Below are 22,127 nucleotides of genomic sequence, written 5' to 3'. Positions count from 1 at the left end.
CAAATAATGACTTTTAATTAGTAATAACAGTGACAAGTTAGTCCATATTGCACGTGGACTACGCACTAGTGCACTACAGACTAATTGCTGGCTAAATAGCTGCTGAAGAGAACACATGCATTGCTGCACTAAAAAAGACTGCAGCTTTTCACCCTAGGTACAAAGAGTGATTTGGGGATCTGGTCCAACAAGCAGTTCCACGTGGGAGTAACTTTATCCACTGGAGTAGTTACCCTAATTTTACACATAAGTGTGAAAAAGTTATCATGTGATCATACAATTACTATAAGTTAAAAAACCTTCACTTTCAGCTTGTATCAGTTTTAACTAAGGCAAGTGCAAAAAAGTATGGCAGTCTTCCACATCCCAAGTCTGTGATAGTAGTGCTAAAATATGGAGATGACTAGCTGGGTAAAAATCCTCCAGACAGGAGTTTGAAGTTATTGTTTACATTTACACAGTCCCAGGGATTTCCATGTTGTTTAACAGGCCTCTGAGATAGCTCCACTTATCATCAAAAAATGTTCCCTTATGTGGAGCACAAATGTCCTGTGAAAGGCAGGGGGTTGGGGGGAAATCCTGCATGTAGGATTAGTTCAGGAGAGCTTGCTTTTGAATTAGATGTTGTATCACATAACTAGTGTATAAGTGATTCTTTTCTTTACAATATCATGCAGAAACATTAAAACATGGCCAGTCCTGTGTAAGAGGAAAAAATGGAGTAACTTGAGTGAAAAAAAATAGGGAAGAAAATCTTTGCAATATTTCTTTTATTCTGAGTACTCTCTGCAGTATGTCTGGGAGAGAGTCAGACACCGAAATATCCCACAACATTTACAGATGGGGGGGTGGGGGGGGAAGCATCTGGGGTTAGGAATCAGCATGACAAGGATGAGTCTTTTACAGCTTGCTAGTATTCATACATATTCAGGATAAAGCATTATTCTACTCATTTCCAGCAAGAAGCTGTGGAAAGAAGAGCCTGTGTCAATTAGGCGACTACAAGTCTTCTGAGAAGGAAGTGTGCTCCAGAGCAAGGAGTTTCAGGCCAACAAAACCTGTCTAACCTGTGCCTCTTGGTGAAATACCTCCATTATCACCACTAGCTCTCCATGCCAACCTTCCCCTCCTTCCCACACAGTGCCAGTGAGTCTGCTGTCGGTGTAAGAAGGACATTAAACTGTTAGAGAGTGTCCAAAGGAGGTCCATGGAGATGGAGAAGGGCCTTGAGGGGAAGCTGTGTGAGGAGCAGCTGAGGGCACTTGGTCTGTTCAGCCTGGAGGAGACTGAGGGGAGCCCTCATTGCAGTCACAGCTTCCTCGTGAGGGGAAGAGGAGGGGCAGGCACTGATCTCCCTCTCTGAGAGACTGAACCAGTGACAGGACCTGAGGGAATGGCCTGAAGTTATGTCAGGCGGGGTTTAGGCTGGGTATTAGAAAGAGGTTCCTCACCCAGAGGGAGGCTGGGCAATGGAGCAGCCCCCCAGGGAAGTGGTCACAGCACCAAACCTGACAGAGTTCAAGGAGCATATGGACAATGGTCTCAGGCACACGGTGTGACACTTGGGGATGGTCCTGTGCAGGGCCAGGAGTTGTATTTGATGATCATTGTAGGTTCCTTCCAACTCAGCATACTCTGTCACAGGCTCAAACTTACTCTACCTCTTCCATCTCCCTCTAGGAAGATTGCCTCCCCAAACAGTGTTGAAGCTTCTTCTCTTCCAACTCTTCCTTCTTTCAAGTACTGCTCTGAAGCATCATACAATGAATAGATTTCTGCTTTTCTTCATCCAAATAAAATGCTTTCCTTGGCCACTGCAAGATTAAGATGTAAAGACTTTCAGATTATGAATCAGGAGACTTTGGGGAAGACAAAGAGGTTTGTTTATTTTTCTAAGTCTCCGTTTTCAAAGCTCCATTTTGCACTAATTCATGGAGCCCACCAGACCTAAGTGTGGAAAGAGCACTTTCCCACCACAGGCCCAGGGACCACTCTGTCTTATCTTGAGTATTAGCCAGAGCTCTGCTTCTGACTCTGTAGCTTTGTATGCAGAACCCTTAATAGCTCAGGAGTCTGCTAGTACAATCTTTCCTTGTTTACACAACCTGCTGAGGGAAATTAAAATCTTAGTCCTCACTGAATGCTGAATTTCAAAAGAATAAAAATAAAATTTAAAAAATTTATTCTTGCAGCAGTTTAATTACTACATTGACACTTATGCTAAAGCACCATGTGTTTAACCTTTGTAGTTTTTCATGTTTAACAAATATTCCTTCATCATGTCACATCTTTCCTGGCAGGACAGTAGTGGTTGAACATATATATGTCTAAAATAGCAATTTTATCTACATGGTTCTAAAGACAGAGAAATTTTAGAAATGATGCTTTTTATCAACAAGCTTAGTGCACTCCCTTCTGATGAAGACATGGGAAACCTCACTGGCTTCTGTGTAAATTCAGTATGAAAAGTTATACAAAATCTGACTGAAAAACTTCAGTGTGGGGACAGAATTTACAAGAGTATGAAAGTGAGCCACAAAGCATGTTTCCGTTTGCAGAAGACATCCACGCATCTCCCAGCTGTCAAGAGCATTAATATATAGAGTCATCTTCCAGCAGGCTTTGGCTGATTGCAGAGGATGTCTGATAAATGCTCTATCACATTTGAATATGCTGGGTCTTCCATGGCTACTATCAACTTTATGATATTTTGGATGTTGCTGATCACTTGGGTCCTCTGACACCCTAATCCCTAGCTAGTGTCACTCATGGCAGTCAGTCTGTAGTGTTACAAGATCAGCTGAGGCATGGATCTCTAATAAGATTAAGATTCATCAGTATGGTTTTAGTCCTTTCCTTTTCTAAGGCAAAGGCACAGAATTACTCAAGGCTTGCAGCAACAACTACAAGCATTTGCTAAATATTTCCTTCGCCACTCTTCTCTAAAAAATCTACTAATTGTAGATTTGTATACAGATTGCTAATTTGTAAAAACACCTTAATGAAAAGAGAAAGCAAAAATAGCAAAAAACATTTGATGTTTTGATTGAAAATATCTTTTCACAGAATCACAGAACATTCTGAGTTGGAAGGGACTTACAGGGAGCATCAAATCCAACTCTTAAATAAATGACCCATATGGGGATCAAATCCACAACCCTGACATTACTAGTATCGCGCTCTAACCAGCCAAACTAACTTGACATCATATCAATTTGCATTTTTTTATGGAATCATATATTTGTAAGCATGTGCTTTGACACTTCAGTATTTAGTTTTTCAGAGATCCAGAGAAGAGAATTTATGCTCCTTTCCAGGAGGACCCTTCACTCTATTCCCTTCTATCTTGGTGGAGCAAGTTTTACACCTCACATGAGCAAATTACAGGGTCTCGTCATTTCGGATATGTTGCCATTTTTTTTGAAACTTTGGAGTAGTTAGAAAACCCAAGCTCACTATCTTTTTACAAATGCTTGTGTTAGCATCTTGTAGGATGCTAAGGAAACTTCTAGGAAGTTGCTCATGCAGGTACATTACACCTTCTCCTTTACATAGCAACTCCAGGACTCAGACGGGTGCATATAAAATGGATGTCACAGAAATCTAGGAAAAGCATTTCACCCACTTTCCACAGGGAAATCAACCCCCTCCCCCAGCTGACACCCAAATCCCAGATACAGTAGCTTTGAGTGACAGCTGGATTTTGAATCCCATGGGGAGACTCCATGCCTCTTGACGGATTCGTTGTGACACTGCCCAGACTGCCTGCATACAGGCAGACAACTCTGTTCGCCAAATGTCGACATTCTCTAATTGGCATTTCAGCCTACTTCTGGTTTTAATGGACGTGGGGAAGGCCCAGCCAGCAGAGTGCTGCAGCAGCAGCAGCACGCTCAGCTCTGGCTGCAGCCTCCCCAGGGCAGCTGCAGGATGGCACCAGCACCTGGGCTGGGGAGGCAGCAGCTACTCCAAAGCTGCTGGACGACTCGATGTAAAATACAGGAACTGAGGAGGAGAAACGAGACGGCAGAGGAATGGCAAATTCAGGGGTAGATTTTAGCAATCAAAGGAATGTGGTGTTATTGTGGTGGCTAAATAGCTTAGACTTCTTAATATCATTTACAGCAAAAGCAGCTGTTGTCTTTGGAAGAGCAGGCTTGCCACAAACAAGAAGATTGTTTTCATATATATATATATTTATATATATATATACACTGATCTGTAAAAAGTCTCTTGATACATTATATTCAGAAACATCAAACCTTTGAATAGGTAACTTGGAGCAGAGTTCACACAATAAGCCATCTGCTGAAGCAGCTGAGAGGTGGCAACTCGTATATTAAGGTAGCTGTCTATTCATTCATAATTGTTACCTACATCTAGAGAAATAGATCTGTTTCTCTTTTTCATATCTATCTGCCTGGCCTGTCAGAGCCATGGTAGATTACTTTTTCTCACTGTACTAAACTGTGGTTTTCCAAATAAATTATTACACCTCTCTTGGCTTGCAGCAATAGTGTGGCAGAATGGATAAACAATTCACGTGCTTCAGTCATCGCTCTAAATCTTCATCAGACACAGTTTCAGTGGCTGCACCCTTTTATCTCAAACATGTCATTCCTAATTTCCTGTCAAAGGGTCTTTACACATTATTTCATATTGCTTTAAATGACAGGATATACATCCATGGTAAAAACACTATACAAAATACTGCCTAGGTGAGAAAAGGTCTGCTGCCAGAGTGAAAAGCATGAGTGCTTGAAATTTTCTAGCTGCAATTGAAATTGATACCAAATAAGATTTTTTAATCACGCCACTCTAAATAAAGTGTGTGAAAAAATGATTAAAATTACCAGATATATGTGTGATTTGAGAGTTGCAATTAACCTACTCCAGCAATAAGCCAGAGAATAAATGTAAAGAGATATGATTATGTGGTTTTAAGGAAAAGAGGAGGGGAAACTTCCATAGAAAAGTCAAAAGTTATAAAGTTTAATATATAATTTTCAATGAAATGTTTTCTTTAAATTTATATTTCTTTAATGTTACCTTCATGTCAGTAGAGCTGGAATATTTTACATTGCACTCCCACTTGGTAAGCACAAATAAGGACTGCACTAATAATGGAGGGCACTCTTAAAGCTTAACATCAAGATGGCTTTTAACAAGCTACTGTAAAAGGATTTTCCAGCTTTAGTGAGAGTTATGACAGTATTCATCATTCTAACAATATAGGAAACATAAAGAAAAGCTTTCCTACAGTCTCAATAATATTTTCCATAATACCCCCTTCTAACTGCATGCAGGTGCATGTTTTCAGCCACTCTTCACAGTTCCTTAACAATCATTACAAATCCCACTTATCTAAACTAGTGATTAAAAACTTTTAAGGGGAAGCTGTTTAATTAAAAGTAAAGTAGACATTATTGTGTGTTCAATGTGCCAATTTTGCTATGACCTAAGAACCATTCCCTAATTAAATTTTGTAATTCTTTCATATATTACGACTACAATATGGTAACATAGAAGAAACCTAACAGCTAATTCAAAGCTCCTATGTGCTGTTCTAAAACAATAGGTTGGCTGTTTTAAAACCTGAGGCTGGGTTTTGCCATGTGAAAGTCTGCGGGAATATATTTATAGTTTTGCCATCAACTTCAAAAAGACTGGAATGAAACCTGTAAAACTCATGGTCATGATTCATTTATGTACATTGACCTTAATCTGACATAATTTCTTTGCTTTCAGTGCAATCAATCCAGACAGATACAATTATTCTAGGTGTAGAACTTCCTACAGCTTAGAAATACAATTTTTGTCAGAATTTTCTTTATTGTAAGCCTGTGCATAGGTGTTTGGGGACAAACACAGGGATGTTTGTGACCTCCCATAACGCCATGGTGGCTGAAAGCAGGGCTGTAAAGCAGAGGCATGGCTGCATTGCCTGGCGAGGCGCGGGGCCGCTGACAGTGACGTGAGAACACACCTCTCTTGTTCAGTTTTTTATCCTTATTACTTCAGCACTGACATCTGACCTCTGTAGCTGCCTGTGTGTGCTGAAGTGCTCCTGGCTCACACCTGGCGTCGGTAATAAAGCACAGCATGCATAAATAATGAAGATATGTTTGTGAAACTTCACTAAGTGGCAACTGCCTGTGACAGAGATCCTGCCACCAGCACTTACTGCTGTAAAGGTTTGTTAATGGAGGCTGCTCAGCGGATGACAAAATGACCCAATTACAGTTTATTCCAAATGACATCAGGGTCATAAAAGGGAACAAAAGAGGAGGAAATGGCTCTGGTGGATTGAGAATATATTGCTCTGTATATTATGACATCTGCACTTTTTGCTGTCACAGGAGGGCTTCATATTCACGTAACACCTATAGAAAGCCAAGTTTAAAAGGTGACTGTTGGCTAGACAGAAAAATGATTGCTTGTGACACTCTGCTGGACATGTTTTCCAGGAAATGACTTAGTAAGGATGTCTTTTGAGACTGGGATAGGAGAGACATTTCTCCTGTCAGATACTGGATCAGAGACTTTCCAGATGAGCAAAGGATTTCAAATTCAAGTAGTCAGTCCATTTGTAGGACAAAGCTCTCACATAAACAGTAAAGTACTTCTAGTGCAGGATCTGTCGTATTCTGATTTATTCTGAAATTTCTAGATGAGGGCTGAAACTGTGGTCCCCTGGAGGACTAGACATATGGCCCAATTTACAGAAAAGTTATTTGCTCCTAAGTGCCCCTTCCACTGGAAAGGAGGAAATGTGTGTAAATGAAAGGAGACTGAGGTTCTCCAATGAGAAATCAGCAGGCAATAAAGCATCAGTGATTCTGAGCCACCTGCAGTTAATTTTCCATTGGTTCCAGTCATCACTCTCCATAGGGAAGGAGGAAAGACTATTTAATTGGATTTCTTTTGCATTGGGACTCCACCGACACCTTGTGATGTACCTAATGCACCAGTGGGGTACAAGAAGCTGTGTCAGGAAAACAGGAGCAGCAAGGAGAATGTGGGATCAGACCACAAGTGTCACTTTTGTGCATTCATCCAGGAAAAATGAAAATAGATCAGCTCAATTTTTTCCGAGAGACTGTGAGGCCAGTCTGGGAATCCTAGAGAGAGACTGTGAGGCCAGTCTGGGAATCCTAGAGACACCCTTTACAGAGTGTAAATATTTAAGGGCATGTTTAATTGAAGGCGTTAATTTAGGGTCATTTTTAATCCTAGGAAGCCAAGGAAACCAAGGCCATCAAGAAGCATCACTTTGAATGCATCAGTTTCTGTGGATTGAATGAAATGTAGAGTCCTGCTACTCAGAGAGAGGTTGTCAGAAATCAGCTCTGATTAATTCAGCTTCACTATGATGCTTTTCCCATGTTATAGTTGAGGAAAATGATAAGTTGTTTTCAGTGCTGCTAGCATGTCTTAATAATGCACTGCTGCCCCAGCTCAGACAGTCTGCTCCCCTGCCTGTTTGATTTGTGAAAAATTTAATTTTTTAAGCAAAACAATTTTCAAGAACTTGGGGGTTGGTTAGTTTGTTTTGTGTTTGGTCTGGTTGTTTTGGTTTTTTTCTATTGCACTTCTACGTACTTGCAGCAAGTATTCAATCAACTGCTGTTCTGCAGGCAAGGAGCAGGACAAGGACCTGTTGGTGCATTCATGAGCCCCTCACCAGCATAAAAACTCATTATGAAGATATAGCAACAGGTTGGTGGCTGGGAATATTCAGATTTCCAAGGATTGCCTTTTGCAACCACACTAAAACATATTTTGCCTATTGACATGGAGCTTTAACTTTGTCATTTAGTCTTCACCAGAGAGCAAAGATGCTTAGGGAAGAAAGCTAGGTAAAAATTTGGTTACACTTTTTTGACATATAACACATCTTTCAACAGCCTGCGGCTCAAAGTATCCTGGGTACCAGTTTCATATTTAATAGCCCTTTTTGAATATTTTTTTCTGTACAAACTGTGCCTGAGTTTTGAACCTTCCTAAATTTTGGCACCTATTTTATGCCAGCAGGAAATCAAAATGAACACCAAGCCTCCACAGACAGCTAGTTTAATAGAGAAACGCAATTTTCTCCTAATGATTGGATGATTTCCTTGCAAAGTGTGATACTAATTGCAATACAGCAATCTTCAGCCTGCAGATTTTATTTTGGTAGAAATAATGATAAAACAAGTAGAGTCATACTTGCCTTAATAAAAAGTCATCCTACCCTTTCAATATGAAAATGGGATTTGACCCTCATTACCTAAACGAGTTTGAGTGAGAAATGGAGCAATAATATTTTTGGACAATTACTCTCCACTATGCTGCTTCTCCTAGTAGAGGAAATTATTTGCCTTCTACCCCAGCTTCTTTCTGGTGCTTCTTGGCATGCGTTACTTTATTGTGAAGAAGATCCTTCTTACATTCCAGGAATAAGCATGTGCCCTTGTAAAATCAACAAGATTAAGTTTTCCTTAAGGCAGTGATTCCTGCCTTAGCAAAATATGATGCAGATCTGAGTATCAAGGCTTCCTTTAATCTATTAAAAAGCGAATGAAAATTCTGAATAACAACCCAAAGGAAAATATTTTTTCATTTATATTTGTGCAGTATTTCTAGGAGATATGTTTTCCATTTTGGCTTTTGTTAGTCACAGAAAAAGAAAACCTGTTACTGCACGAATCCATGCTTTGCCATCCCAGCAGCCTCAATGGTATCTTATGAGATCACATCTCGAGAGGGAGATGTGTGAGGGAGCAGACCATGGGCAGTTCAGCAGTGCTGCTGCTGCTGCTGTCTCACAGCTCCTGCTGCAAGAGACATCCCAGAGACTTTTGTGTTACTGCTAACACTCTGCAGACAGAGCATATGCTCAAATTTTCTCCCCAAAACAGCTCCTCAGCAAGTAGTTGTTTTTTCTCATCCCCAGTGTGTCGGTGTAGAACCGGCATGATTAGGCAGGGAGGACACTGATGAAGTAGAGCAACAGCAGCCTTTTGGAAGGGAAGCAAAGTAATAGCCCTAGCTGCTTGTCCTCTTTTCAGGAGTGCAGTGGTATTTATCCAGCGCGTGAGAGCTCTCAGCCTCAGTCTTCTGACAAAATTTCTATCGTAGCTAATTATATTCTCCTTGTCTACAAACCTCCCATGCTTCATCTAGCTTGAGTGGAACTTTTCCAACCAAATGTTTTTTCAACGGAAAACTGCTGTTTGATTGAAAACAAAGCTCTTCTGACAAAGTGTCAACTTCAACAAAATCTGGAAAACAATTACAACTCCTTTGGTAAGGTTAAAATACCCCGCATTAACCTTTTCAGAACAGTGACTCCATTTTTCATTTTAAAATTGCTCCTTCACATTGTGTTATATTTTAAATTGAGATTAAAGACTGGGATCTAAAATGAAATTGTTTTGAAAATGTCACTTAAAGTGACATTGAAAATGTTTTGAAAATTGACACTTGAAAATTGTTTTGAAAATGTCATTTAAAGTGATTTGATTTTATTCTGCTTCAGAAACCAAAATAAATCCTGAAATTTCCTGTGAAAGGGAAATTTTTTATCCTTTGCAATTTTGCTCATTTGCCTTTGGTTCCATGCTGTGGTACACTGCTACTATCATCATTACGGATGATAGTATGGGAATTGTGTTTTCCCATGAGAATTCACGTTTCACTCATGATGACTGTAGCTGGGTCTCATAACCAAATTTTTCTTTTCCCCATTGCCATGAAGTCTTATGGTGACCTTCTCTATTAACATGTGTAAGAGCTGTGATCTCTTGCTCTTACAAGTGAATTGCTGATACCTTTTTTGAAATTTCATATATCACAGCCTGAGCAGCGTGTAACTGAAAAACAGCCACATATTTCTGCTTTACCTATACTGAAGAAAAAGAAAAACAAACCAACACATTCTGATGAAAAAAACTACTGAAATGGTCACAGCTGGGTGTCCTCTGCAGAAAATGTCTGGTTTCTCCATTCAGATAACACTTCAAGTATAACTTCAGCTGTGGAGTGAGTACCACATACCAAAGAGAGCAAGACAAAGGAAGGCTCCAAAACACAAGGATTTAGAAGTTACTGAGAACTTCTGGAACTTCATGTGAAAATAACAGAGGGCACAAAGTTACTTAATCTGCTATTTTAACAGTATCATTAGTAGATGGTGCTAAACATCCTTATTTGGCTTTTGATTCTGGATGGTCCTTTTGGGTAGAAACAAGTGGAGCAGGTTAGTGTCAATAGAGTGGCCTTTTGGCCACAATTCAGGCTGAGCTTCAGGTGGCACAACTCCTAATGTTGTCTGCCTTACAGTATAAGGAACATCTCTATGTCCTTGGTACCTATGAAAACATACCCCGTGGATTTTGACTAGTTGTCACCGGAAAAGAGCAATCTTAACATCTGGCCTCAGTGTCATCTAAAATGCCACTGGAAGAACAATGCTGAAGTTTTTCATGCAGTTGTCATGAAGTTCACTTCAGTAAGTAATGTTTGCAAACACCTATCTTTCATAGATTCTCACCAGCCAAGGAGATATCCTTGAATGCTGCTTTAGAATAATATATCCTGATCTTAAACAAATCAGGTCAGTCTACCTCTAATTGCTTGAATATTGGTTTGTGAGATTTGGGAGCATCACAGGAGTGTTATGATCCACCAAAGAAAGTATCCCTAAAGTTGTAGTACATGAACATAGGTGGAAGCATTAGAGACTATTTACAGGAGACAGATAGAAAACCCAAGTCCTAACTCAGACTTTATTATTGCCTTATCTGTATAATCTCATGTCAGTTACTGCATTTTGGAACTCTTGTGCATCTGGCTGATGCATAAACTTCATCAGATAGAAATGCTATGTTTAAATTTATTATCCAACATAGGCAAGCACCTTTCTAGATGCTTGGAGTTGATGAAAGCTGTAGTACCTGGATACAACTTATTACAGCTCTTTGTAACAGGGGTACAGGAACTGAGATCAGCAACACTGGTAAAGAATGCTCTGACCAAGCCTCATCAGAAAACATCTATTTATCAAAGTAAAATAACTTTTTTGAAAATTCTTCTGGTTTGATACAGCCTAATTAAGTCACGGGTGTGGTTCTGATGGAGACTTGCCTGTGAGGAAAGATCCCATTAGAAATACAAGTGACCTAGGCTCCCAAGGGCAAGGAAGGGATTTCCAACGTCCTTTCATATCCTTGCATTACTAGCCTCCTAATAGAAATTGAGGTCTCTGTAACTGGTATCTTGCAGGGGAATTCTGAAACTAGCTGCTTTTTCAATTGGTTGGTTTGATGCTGTCAACTTCCCTAAACAAGCAGGAAATATCTAACGCTGGACTAAGCTTGGCTGTTTGTTTAGAACATGAAAGGATGCAAGCCCACACCCCACTCAAGGCAATCAGTTTTGCTAGTGAGTCTAATGGATTTCTGAACCTTTTCTTTAAAAGAATCTGATTAAGCCTTCTTATGGTTCACTACTAATACAATTTTGTCAGGTGGTCCACCTGGAAAGTCTGGTACCAGTCTTTCAGCCTGAACTCAGATAATACTCTAGGAGACTTTGCTAGATTGTTTCAGATAATATGCTCAGCAGTACACAGCCCAAGATTAGATTGTCTGTGAAATTAATTAATATTAAACATTGGTTTGAATGCCAAATAAAAAAATAATTCTTCCTCTTTCTTCCCCCTTCAGAATCTCTCATACACTTGTTGAAATTTCCCTTAGGCCAAATCATCTTGCTGATATATGGGTGGGAGAGGGACATTTTTCCATCTCATTCGCTGTTCATGTGGAAATGTGTAATTACTAATCAAAAATGCACTTGGATAGTAGGAAAGTAGGAAAGATTTCTTTATTCAAGCAGAACTATAAAGTAGCAAATTTCCAGGGGAACTAAAAATATGCAAGTCATGCCAAAGTATTGATTGCATAATAATGTGATGTCAACAGCACAGAATAATCATGTTTGCAGGTGGGAGCTCTACATGCATTATACAGCAAAAGTTTTACTGTTGAAATGGAAATATAAACCGAGCAGTATGTATTCCTAGAAAAAAACATTATTCACATACTAATACCCATCTTGCACATCATGATAAAGAGTTATCATCTCTTGCCTGGACTGACTAATGAAAATGAAAAATTCAGTGTTTGGAATTAAATCTGATGTGGATGACATTTAAGGTCATGAAAGGCAATCTTAGTTGTACTGAAATCTTTTAATCTTATTTGCAGATTATTCCATCAGTGGCTCCCTGGAGTTGAAAAAGGATTTTATTCTCATATCTTTATTATTTAATTGAATGTTGAAAGTGTAACATATTGTAAATTGCTCTTAATTTAAAAAAGTACTTTCTTGTCTCAACATCATCGCATTTGCAGAGCTACAGGAGTACTCACTCAGAAGCATACCTGGGCAAATTCAATAGTGACATGCAAAGTGGTTGGATGCAATTAGGTAAGGAAATGACTGTAGGGGGTGAAGTACATAATCATACTTAATTGTGATTCAACAGATGTTCAAAATTACTGTAACTTACACCAATCCCATGTAACAGCCAAATTTGATTCTATATTATATCAGGATGCAGTTCCCATTGAAATCAGCAGGTCCACATAATTTGGGCTATCAGACTACCGACTTCTGTAAGCAGGAATATATTTGGCCCCATGCAAATGCAGATTTCAAGGGCATTGGTATGCTTTTCCTTATCATGGTCATTGTTTTCTCTACAACCTGCTGTTAACCAATGTTTAAGATGCTGCTGTTCTTCACATATCTGAGATACCTGGACTTCCTAACCTCCAACACCTCTCCAAGGACTAAATTTTGCTTTCAGCACTGAATCAAGACATCTTTCCCAACAGCCTGAGTAGCCAACCCAAGAGCAGCTTCCTGGCTGGACAAGCACACCAGCACTGAAGGTCCTGTTTGTTTATGTAGGAGCCCCTCAGAGCTTGTTTTTATCCAATAATCCTGAATTTGAGCTCCTGTCTTCATATGGCCTGGCCTGAAATTTCACTCAGCAAAGTTGTATCAACAAAGTGAAAACATTTTTCTCACCATTTTTTTCTTTACCTTTGGTCCCCTGGAGGTATGATCCATGGTTCCTGGATTAAGGTGAAGAATGTATCTCTCTCTCAAATTACAGAAAGAACCAACAATGTCAGTGGTTTTACCTTGTATTCTTGATGCAGAAAGGGAAAATCCTACCACAAAGACAATGTGAACCTGGACTGTAGTCACATCCAAACACAGACTACTCAGTCTATGTGTAAAGGCTTTACACATGGATTGGAAGATATTTCTGAAAGACACTAGAGATTATGGCACAAACTGTCAACCAGTGACAGCAGAATGAGTGGCGAGGCTAAGAATGGGCAAACTCCACACTTCAGTGATCTGCCATGGCAGAAGTGCTTTTGAGTAGCTACTTCAGCCACATGACACCAAGCTTTCCAGCAGCACACCATCTTTTCTGGTTTGGTCCCTTCAGGTAGGAAAAGCCAGTGGAGGAGACACACTGTGCATGTCCATGGATGTCACACTGCCTGGAAGCCAGAAAAAGCTGCAGGAGGCTTTGACACTGGGAGCAGCACCTGCAGGGTCCCTCAGTGAGGCCACCTGTCCCTGAAACCATCTTCATTACCTCTGCAAAGGAGCTTAGAACAGTTTTGTCTCACTACCTATTAACACTTCTTTGTGTTTCTTGTAGGAAAATCCAATTCATTTCCTGGCCAGTGCAGGGCTGTCTCTGGTAGGTATTTACACAGCAACAATCACACATCACTTGTGCATAGGTATTTATAGAGCACCAATCACAGTCAGTCATACCTAATGACTGATATTAGCATCATGTGTCAAATACAAAAATCTTTCTCTGAAAACAGCAGGATCCAAACAACTCAGCTAATGAAACTGGCAATAAAGGACACATATGTGGTACCACCTCGCCTATCCTATTTTTGACCATTAAAATAAATTATATGGATTTCAAGTACATGAAAATAACACAACAAGACTACCTGACTTGCCTGCATGTCAATGTCTTGCAGCAAGGCTTAAAAGAGGGATTTTTCCCTCAAAAGCATAAATCCTTGGCATAAATCAGCTCTTTGGTGACAAACTAAGAGGACATTCCTTTCCTGACAGGAGTGCCTGACTTCACAGTATGGCACTGTCCATCCCCATGTAATGTCCACCTTTGGAGCATGAATTAATATCCAGTACCTGTGACATAAAAGAGTGTTAGACCTGTTCCACAATCAGGGACGTGGTGAAGCTCAGCAACCAGACTTGTGTTGCATTTAAGTGATAATCCTTATGTTGCAAGGCAGAATTTGACAGACTGAAGGACATACCTGCAGGACAGCATTGTCATCACAACAGTCCCTCCTCCTACCCCTGTGTGCCTTCCCTGTCCCTTCAGGAGATCCTCCACAACTGAATAAAATGAAGGTTATTTCAAATACCGGGTTACCCAGAGCTGATATTGCTCTCTTATGGAAGCAGAGACAGTGGAGCAGATAAGATGAAGCGCTAGGAATGTACAGATGTAATGCACCCTTGCCAGAGAACAAAAAGACATACAAATTGTTGTGCTGGCACAGGACAGTTGTCTGGCTTACTTGTATCAGTCTGTGGTACTGACCTGTACCAGGTTCTTTAGGGGAATATCAGAAACCCTACTGATGTCGACTCTAAAATTGCCCTCTCATTGTGGAAAATTTTTCTATGCATAAGATACGAGTGGTTGGTCTCAAACTTCTGGTTCACCTGCCCTCTGTTTGTGTATGTCTCTGTTCCTCTCTAGTTTAAATGTAAACCTAAAATATGAAGTGTTTGTAAAATTAAGAGAAACTTACCTAATGGATTGAATTCCTTTTTCTCATGAATTTAATACAGTGTAAACTGAGTCAGATTCTACATTTGGAAAATGTGCTTGTAACATATGATATAGATGTACTTTAATGCTTTGAGAGCATACAAAAAATAAATATTACAAGGAATCCCCCACTATGAGGAAAGGCGCATCTTTCGACCATAAATATTTCTTGCACCTGACAGGGAAAACACAGCACAACTACTGTCATGGATAGAAACTGCAATCAGTTCCAGACTGTTAAGATAATAATTTTGAAAAGAGGAATGCATGGTTGGATGTTACTTTAAAATCAAGATCTGTGTTCAGGAAGAAAACAGAAGTTTTCAGATCTACATGGGTATATCTGTACAGTTCTGTATGTGACTATGAAATGTGCATACCTGGCTCAATGGCCTTAAAGGTCTTTTCAAAACTAAATGATTCTATGTTTCTATACACAAAAATAGGTGCACATGCACACACACAAAAGCTGATGCATTCATTCAGGAAACAGATTCCAAACAGGGAAGCAAAACCCTTCCTTCATTCTCACAAAGAGGGGTAAGGACAGATTCTGCAGTATCATTCTTGGTAGCAGGCAGAGGCACACAGGGTGATTGACTAATCAATTGATTTTGATCCCAGCAGTGATAGAGATTTTGTTATAATTGTATAAAATCATGAGTTGGGAGCATTATTGCTCTCCTTAGGTAAATATTTTCAACCCAAAGGTGATGCTTTATAAATTTTATCTGTCACTCCCTCTATCACCACCATTTTATATTTTTCAGTGGCAAAAAAACCACAATCCAAAACAACAAAACCAGTAAGTTAATATTACTGACATTTTGTTTTATCTTAAATGAAAAGGCTATCACGTGACATGAGCAAAGGAGTTAAATGTGCATACTTGAAAATGTATGCTATTTTATGATCACATCATGAGCACTTTAAAGTAAAAGGTCAGCCTTTTATATATAAAATCTATATGTAAGAGATACACAATAATGTGACACTATTGGCTGCTGGAGTTCTTAGAAAGCAAAACAGGGAAGAATGATATCTTTTTTCTTTCATTTTATTAATGGTACATCCAAAGAGAGCAACACTTTCACATCAGAAATTAGGCTTTGTGCCTTCTTTATGCCTAGAAACTTCTCAAACTTTTGTTTCATTCTGCTTTGAAAGAAGAGCAGTTTTAAACAGAATCCACAGGTCTGATATATCAAAATCCTCAAAATCTTGTCCTATTACTCAGGCTTGAGCTTTTTTTACTTATCCTACCTTTCATAACTCTTCATGTAAAATAAAGGTTGTAATTTTTCATTTTCTAATCTCTATGAACTCGTTTCCAAAACACTTTTTTTATCCACAGTCATACACTGGCCTCTTCTCCCTCTGTCCACATAATCTCCCTTCCCATCATCTCTGTTTCACCTTTTTGCCCTTACCACCATTCTCTTAGTACACAAGTGGCTCAGTCTCCTATCTGCTTTATCAAACTCCCTTTTTTCTTCCTTTCCTCCTTAATAGCACTTCTTTACCAAGTATTCATTACAGGCTGCACTTTTTTTTTCCTCCTCCTGATTTCTACACATCCCTGAATGATTCTAACCCAGGCTACACTATAAGAACGAACATATATGGTCTGAAAAGAAACCATATTCCAGCATGCTGCTTACTTAATTCGGGAAAATTCAGAAGTTGTGGAAATACTAAAACACCAGGAAGTTTTTCAGAGGTCCCTCTGGCCAGAAGAGTATCACAAAAATATTCAAACCCAGCAGGAATGCCAACCCTTTAAAGCCTTCACACATACTTAGAGCTTTCTCCTGTTTCTGCAGTGTGACATAATGGTTTACATTGAAAAGCCAACACACTTATCTTGAGATTTGATGATCTTCCTCAGTGGACTTCAGAATTTAAATGTTTCCATGCTCCCTTATCTAACACTTTATTCTTTCTCACATTCCAGTTATTCATATGGGTGTGCAGTCTGAGTGGACTAGCCAAAATCATTTATGGAAATGTATGCTGCCTAGTTTTCAAAAAGATTGTATTTCAGCTATCCTTATTTCAGATCACAGCCCATGGGCTATCATTTAAAACTTGCAAATATTCAGACAAACAGGGGCAACTCAGCTTTAGTAGTAAAAGTTGTATCACTAGCACAAACTGCATTAATCTTACAGGCAAACATGAAAACACATATAGGATTTTGCAAATTATAAAAACATTTTCAAAAGCCCTTGCATTTGAAAATATCAGATGTTCTTTCTAAAGGGAAGCTAGAGTGACACAGAGAGAAGCTGTTTCCTAATCAGGTGCTGCCTGTACCCAAGCAGGGTAATCTAATTTACAAGTAGGTGACCTATATAGTTGATTATTTATTCAACTAATCAAATTATATTGTGTCATTTGATGCTAGGATGTACACAGTGCTGACACGATGTTATTTTTTGTCACCAGATAAGGGGAATTGATTCTAATCTATATTACTTTTGTTAGTCATCAACTCTTACACCTACACCTGCCAAGGGAAGCATGAATGCATTTTGTGAAGTTCAATAGCACACATATCATTAGGTCATAGCAAAGATATGCACTGTTGAACAAAAAAAAAAAAAAAAAAAAAAACAAACAAACAAACAAAAAAAAAAACCACAAAAAAAAACTCAAAAAAACCCCCCACAAACAAACCATTGTCCATCACCGTTTGATCAACTATTTCTATGTATCAGTAGTGCAAGGCTGCAAGTACCCTTCTGCCCCTCTCCCACCAGTCACTACCATTTGGCCATTTTGTCCATTTGGCCATTTTCACTTCTTCATTTTTGTCCTTCTATCATCATCTGCTTTTAGGAAGGGACCACCTTGGATTAGATTGCATCCTCTGAGAAACTTTGCCTCTTGCTATCCCCAAAAGCACTGAAATCTTAAGAAAATCTTCCATCCACCTGTGTGTACTTGTGGTGTATTTTATAATTCACCTCAGGCCAGATGTCATAACCTGGATGAAAGACTGTCTTTTTACAAATTTTGATTGTCTGATTTCATTCTCCAGCAACATCTACTGCAAGGGTCAGTGAACAATTCTGATACAGCAGCTAGGGCTGGAGGGCTCATCAGGAGGGCTCTGTGCCTGCGTGCCCTAATGAGGAGAGGAAACTGAGGCCACAGCAGCTCTCCATGTTTCTCCCATCCCTCCCTGCCCTGCGCTGTTGGTTTGGGTTTTTTTCAACGAGCCCGCAGATTTTTTCAGTGACCAGGAGGAGCAGAGAGGGGGTACTGAGGACTTGATGGGAAGGAGGAAAGTTTTCAAAATCCGTAATTATGAGCCGCTCGTGTGGCAAGCGGGGCCTCCTGTGTGCAGTGTCAGGGAGGACGATGGCCGCGATTGCCGCCGCTGTCGCTCTCATGGCTGGGGGGCTCTGCAGCCGATCCCCGAGGAGGGAGCCGGGAGCGGCAGGAGCCCGGCCGCGACTCGCAGCTCTGCAGCCGCCCGCTGTCACGGCTGCCACCTCCGCTACCCTCCCTGGGCCACAGTGGTGCGTGGGAGGTCCCGGCGGGACAATCCCCGGGGAAAGCCCCGTGCGGGAGCGGCGGCCCCGCGGCTGCCGGCGCTGCGGGAGAGGGCGCGGGAAGGCAGGAGCAGCAATGGGCTCGCTCTGGAGAAGCTGGCGGCGGCGCAGCGGCTTCAGGGGTGCCACCGGGTGCCACCGCAGAGCCGGCAGCCCCGGCGGAGCCCGTGGCGGGGCTGGGGCCGCTCCGCCGCCCCGTGTCCGCGCCGCTCCGGCAGCGCTCGGCGGCGGGGGCCTGGCACGGCCCGGCCCAGCCCAGCCCAGCCCGGCCCGCTTCGGCCCTGCCCAGCGCAGCTGCCCGGGCTCGGCCCGGGTACCCCCGGCAGGGCAGGTCAGGTCCGGCCCCCCTCGTCCCTCAGGGCCGCCCCTCCTGCCGGGATGTGCCCGGCGCTGCCCCCCCGCCCCGCTCCCCACAAAGGGTGCTGGTGGCGAGGAAAGCGCCTTCTCCCCGAGCTGTGCTCCCTGTGGGCGCTGCACGGAGCGAATGCAACTTCAGCTGCCGCGGCCGCTTCCATCGCTGCCCTTCCTTCCTTCCTTCCTTCCCTCCCCCCGCCTCTCCTTCTCGCCTGAAAAGAGCAAACTTGCGCTGAAATGGCACCGCAGCCCGTGCGCCAGCCTAACCAGCCCATTAAGTATGATCAACGTACCGCTTGCATGGATTGAAACCTTTCCCAGTCCTGATTGCTCCAAAGGGGAATCACGTCCTACCTCCCACCTTCCCAATCTTCATTCTCCCAGTGTACACACGCTTGTAATTACTGGTGATTGTGCTAATGCAACCCTGAGCAAAAGCATGCTGGTACTATGGAGAGGGAAGGCGAAGAAAGTACCGTTAATTTAGGGCAATGTGCGTGTGGATTATGGGGTTTTTTCTTGTCTACACCATCCTATAGATGCTCGTTAAGCATCAACCCAAACATCAGCGGCTCGTTTCCTAGGGTCTTTTTTTTTTTCCCCTCCCGTGGGACATTTTTTTCCCCTTTACAGGATGACAAGGTGATTTGAAAAGAAATGATGGATCGCTTCGTGGACCAGCAAAAGGAGAGAAAGTGAGAAGACGACTTGTTAGTCCTGACTCTAGCCGAGGAGAAAGCTGCCTGACCCCACTTCTGCTGTGATTGCTGCTTACATAACTCTCTGTATTCACCGCAGACCGCTTCGCTCGGGGGCGGAGGGGGCACCCCAGTATAATATCACCCGGGCCTTCTCCGCACTTGAATCCCCTTCTCCAGCAGAGCGGGGCTTCGAAGCGTGATCATTAACTTCGGTGGTCATCACTTGGTTTCTTTTGAAGGCGGCCGAACGATCTTTTTCTTAAGCTAAGGGGTTTTTTAATTATTATTTGTTCAGATGACATTCCCTGTTCCGCTCGCCCCCGCCCCCGCGGCGTGTACGCGCGCACACACACACACACACACACACACACACCCACCTTTTCATCATCAGCAAATAAAGATTAGGTGGGCAGATTATAGAAAGCGTTTTCAGTCCTGTGCTGATCTTTATTCCAGAGCCTTTGTGATGATATTGATGATGATGATGGTCAAGTGGACAGTTTGATTTTTGTGTTTGGAGCTAGTTATAAAGAATCAATATTATATCAAGGGGTAACTTTCGTGATAAAGGACTTTAACCACTCTGGCTATTCATCATAAGTCTGTAGCAAGCAGATAGGTCAAAAGAAATTATATTGCACTAAAGAGTGTGTCTTCTTATCTCTCCTATACCAGGGGAATAAGGGACAAGCCGATCGATACAGTAGCTGCTGTATACTTCTTGCAATTATCAATAGCTGATTTCGTCTTTTGAGGCCTGCATCTATTAATACAAACTAATAATAATCTTCTGAGCATATCTGTAACCAAGGCAATGAAAGTTTTTGTACCGGCCGACACTATTTATATAGCTAGAATTAGTAGACAATGTAACATTGTTCATTTGTGTGTGTGCCTGCAGTATATATATATATATAGAGAGAGAGAGAGAGAGAGAGACGTATTCATCTCACTTGTATTTTTCAGAAGCATGCAGATTTTTGCAAAGGGGCTAAGCCCACTTATTTTACATGCATGCTGCATTCCTACATGCACTTCCTGGAGTATGCACTGACAGAGGTGTTGCAGTACAAATACAGGGGCTTAATATATACAGCGCCTATGCATCTATAGGTGTGAATGACATATATGTATGAGCTTTAAGGTGTATTGTCTTTGTAATGTCCCCCCAACGATGTGTATTACAAATGTTCCACAAAGTATTTTAAATTCTTGGTTAAATTATCAGCTGTTAGGTTAAGGAACAGAAGTGGGTGGTAATTGGAGTTTGCTACTTGTGAACATAAGCTTTTGTGTATATGAATCAATGTTTATTTAGACCCAAGGGTGTATTAAAGACCCAAGTATTAAATAAAAGGAAAAGTAACTTAAATGTTTAAGTCAAAACGTTTAGCAAAGATTTGCTGTAGACTGGTTCTATGAATCTTGTTGTGGGGCTAGCTGCTTTCCACAAAAAAAAAAAAAAAAATTGTAATAGAAAAGAAACATCTTTATAATTGACATTTGACATGCTGTTTGGGTTAGGCTGTGGTAGACCAAGCACAGATTTCCCTCTGATGGAAACATTTATCATCATGATTGCTGCAGAGTGGCAGGTGGTGGTATCAATTACCTCTTCTTACCAATAATAATATTAGTATGGTAATATCTTTGCTCACGTGAGAACGAATTACTGGTCAGTTGTTGCAGCTTTAAAAAGAAAAAATTCTTGCTGGATTTAAGCCCAGGGTCCTCAAACAAAAGTTGTGGTGCGGAAAGGAGATGGGAAGAAGAAGATACTTCAGCCTGCCAGGAAGAGTAGGAGATGACAGAAAATAAAGCACAAATGCCCCTTCGAATAAAGTTGCTGAGCAAAATAATAACTTTAAAAGACGGTAGATGGATTGCACAAAATGTCAGATCCATCTTATCCGCACGTTTGTAACTTTGACGGTTTAAGAACAACAGCCTCGTATAAAGCGTAAGTGTAGACAGAACTACTTATATGCTCTTTGTAGAGTCAGTCTTGTAGATAAGCTTTCTGATGGTTTTTATGAACTCCGAATAAGGATAAAAATTAAAGCAAAAGTATAACTAGGCGTCGTGTTAATGTGAAAAATAAAGTACTGGTAGGTAAATGACATTATTAAGCAGGCAGAATAATAACGTGACGCTCCTGACAATGAAAGCAACATCGCAAAAGAAGAAAACAATTAACAAATTAGATTTAATTACGGAGGGGAAAAAACCCACTTTTGTGTCCCATCACTAGCAAAGTATTTCGGCGGACCCACAAGTCGCGGCGAGGGAGAGGCGAGCGGGCGCTGTTTGAGCGGGAACACGCGTGACTGCCGGCCCCGCGGCCGCGCTCCGCGCTCCTACCTGTGTGGGTGCACAGAGATTTATGCGGCTCAGAGATCCCATCCCCTTCCCCCCCGCCCCACCAGCTGTAGTGGCCGTGGTTTTTCGCAGCCCAACTTCAGCGAACGCATCATTACTTTTTTTTTTTTTTTCGCCCCCGACTCCAGAAGATTAATTAAAAGGTCCGTGGAAAACTTTGCGGTGTAGTGGGGAGCGAGGGAGGAGGAAGGGACGCAGGAGACGCGATCACTCCGTAACTTTCCGCTCGCC

The sequence above is a fragment of the Melospiza georgiana genome, chromosome 1 (genome assembly GCF_028018845.1).
Source record: "Melospiza georgiana isolate bMelGeo1 chromosome 1, bMelGeo1.pri, whole genome shotgun sequence".
NCBI classification, from domain to species: Eukaryota; Metazoa; Chordata; class Aves; order Passeriformes; family Passerellidae; genus Melospiza; species Melospiza georgiana.
The sequence above is the reverse complement of the archived record's forward strand: the minus strand, read 5'-3'. Positions refer to the sequence as shown.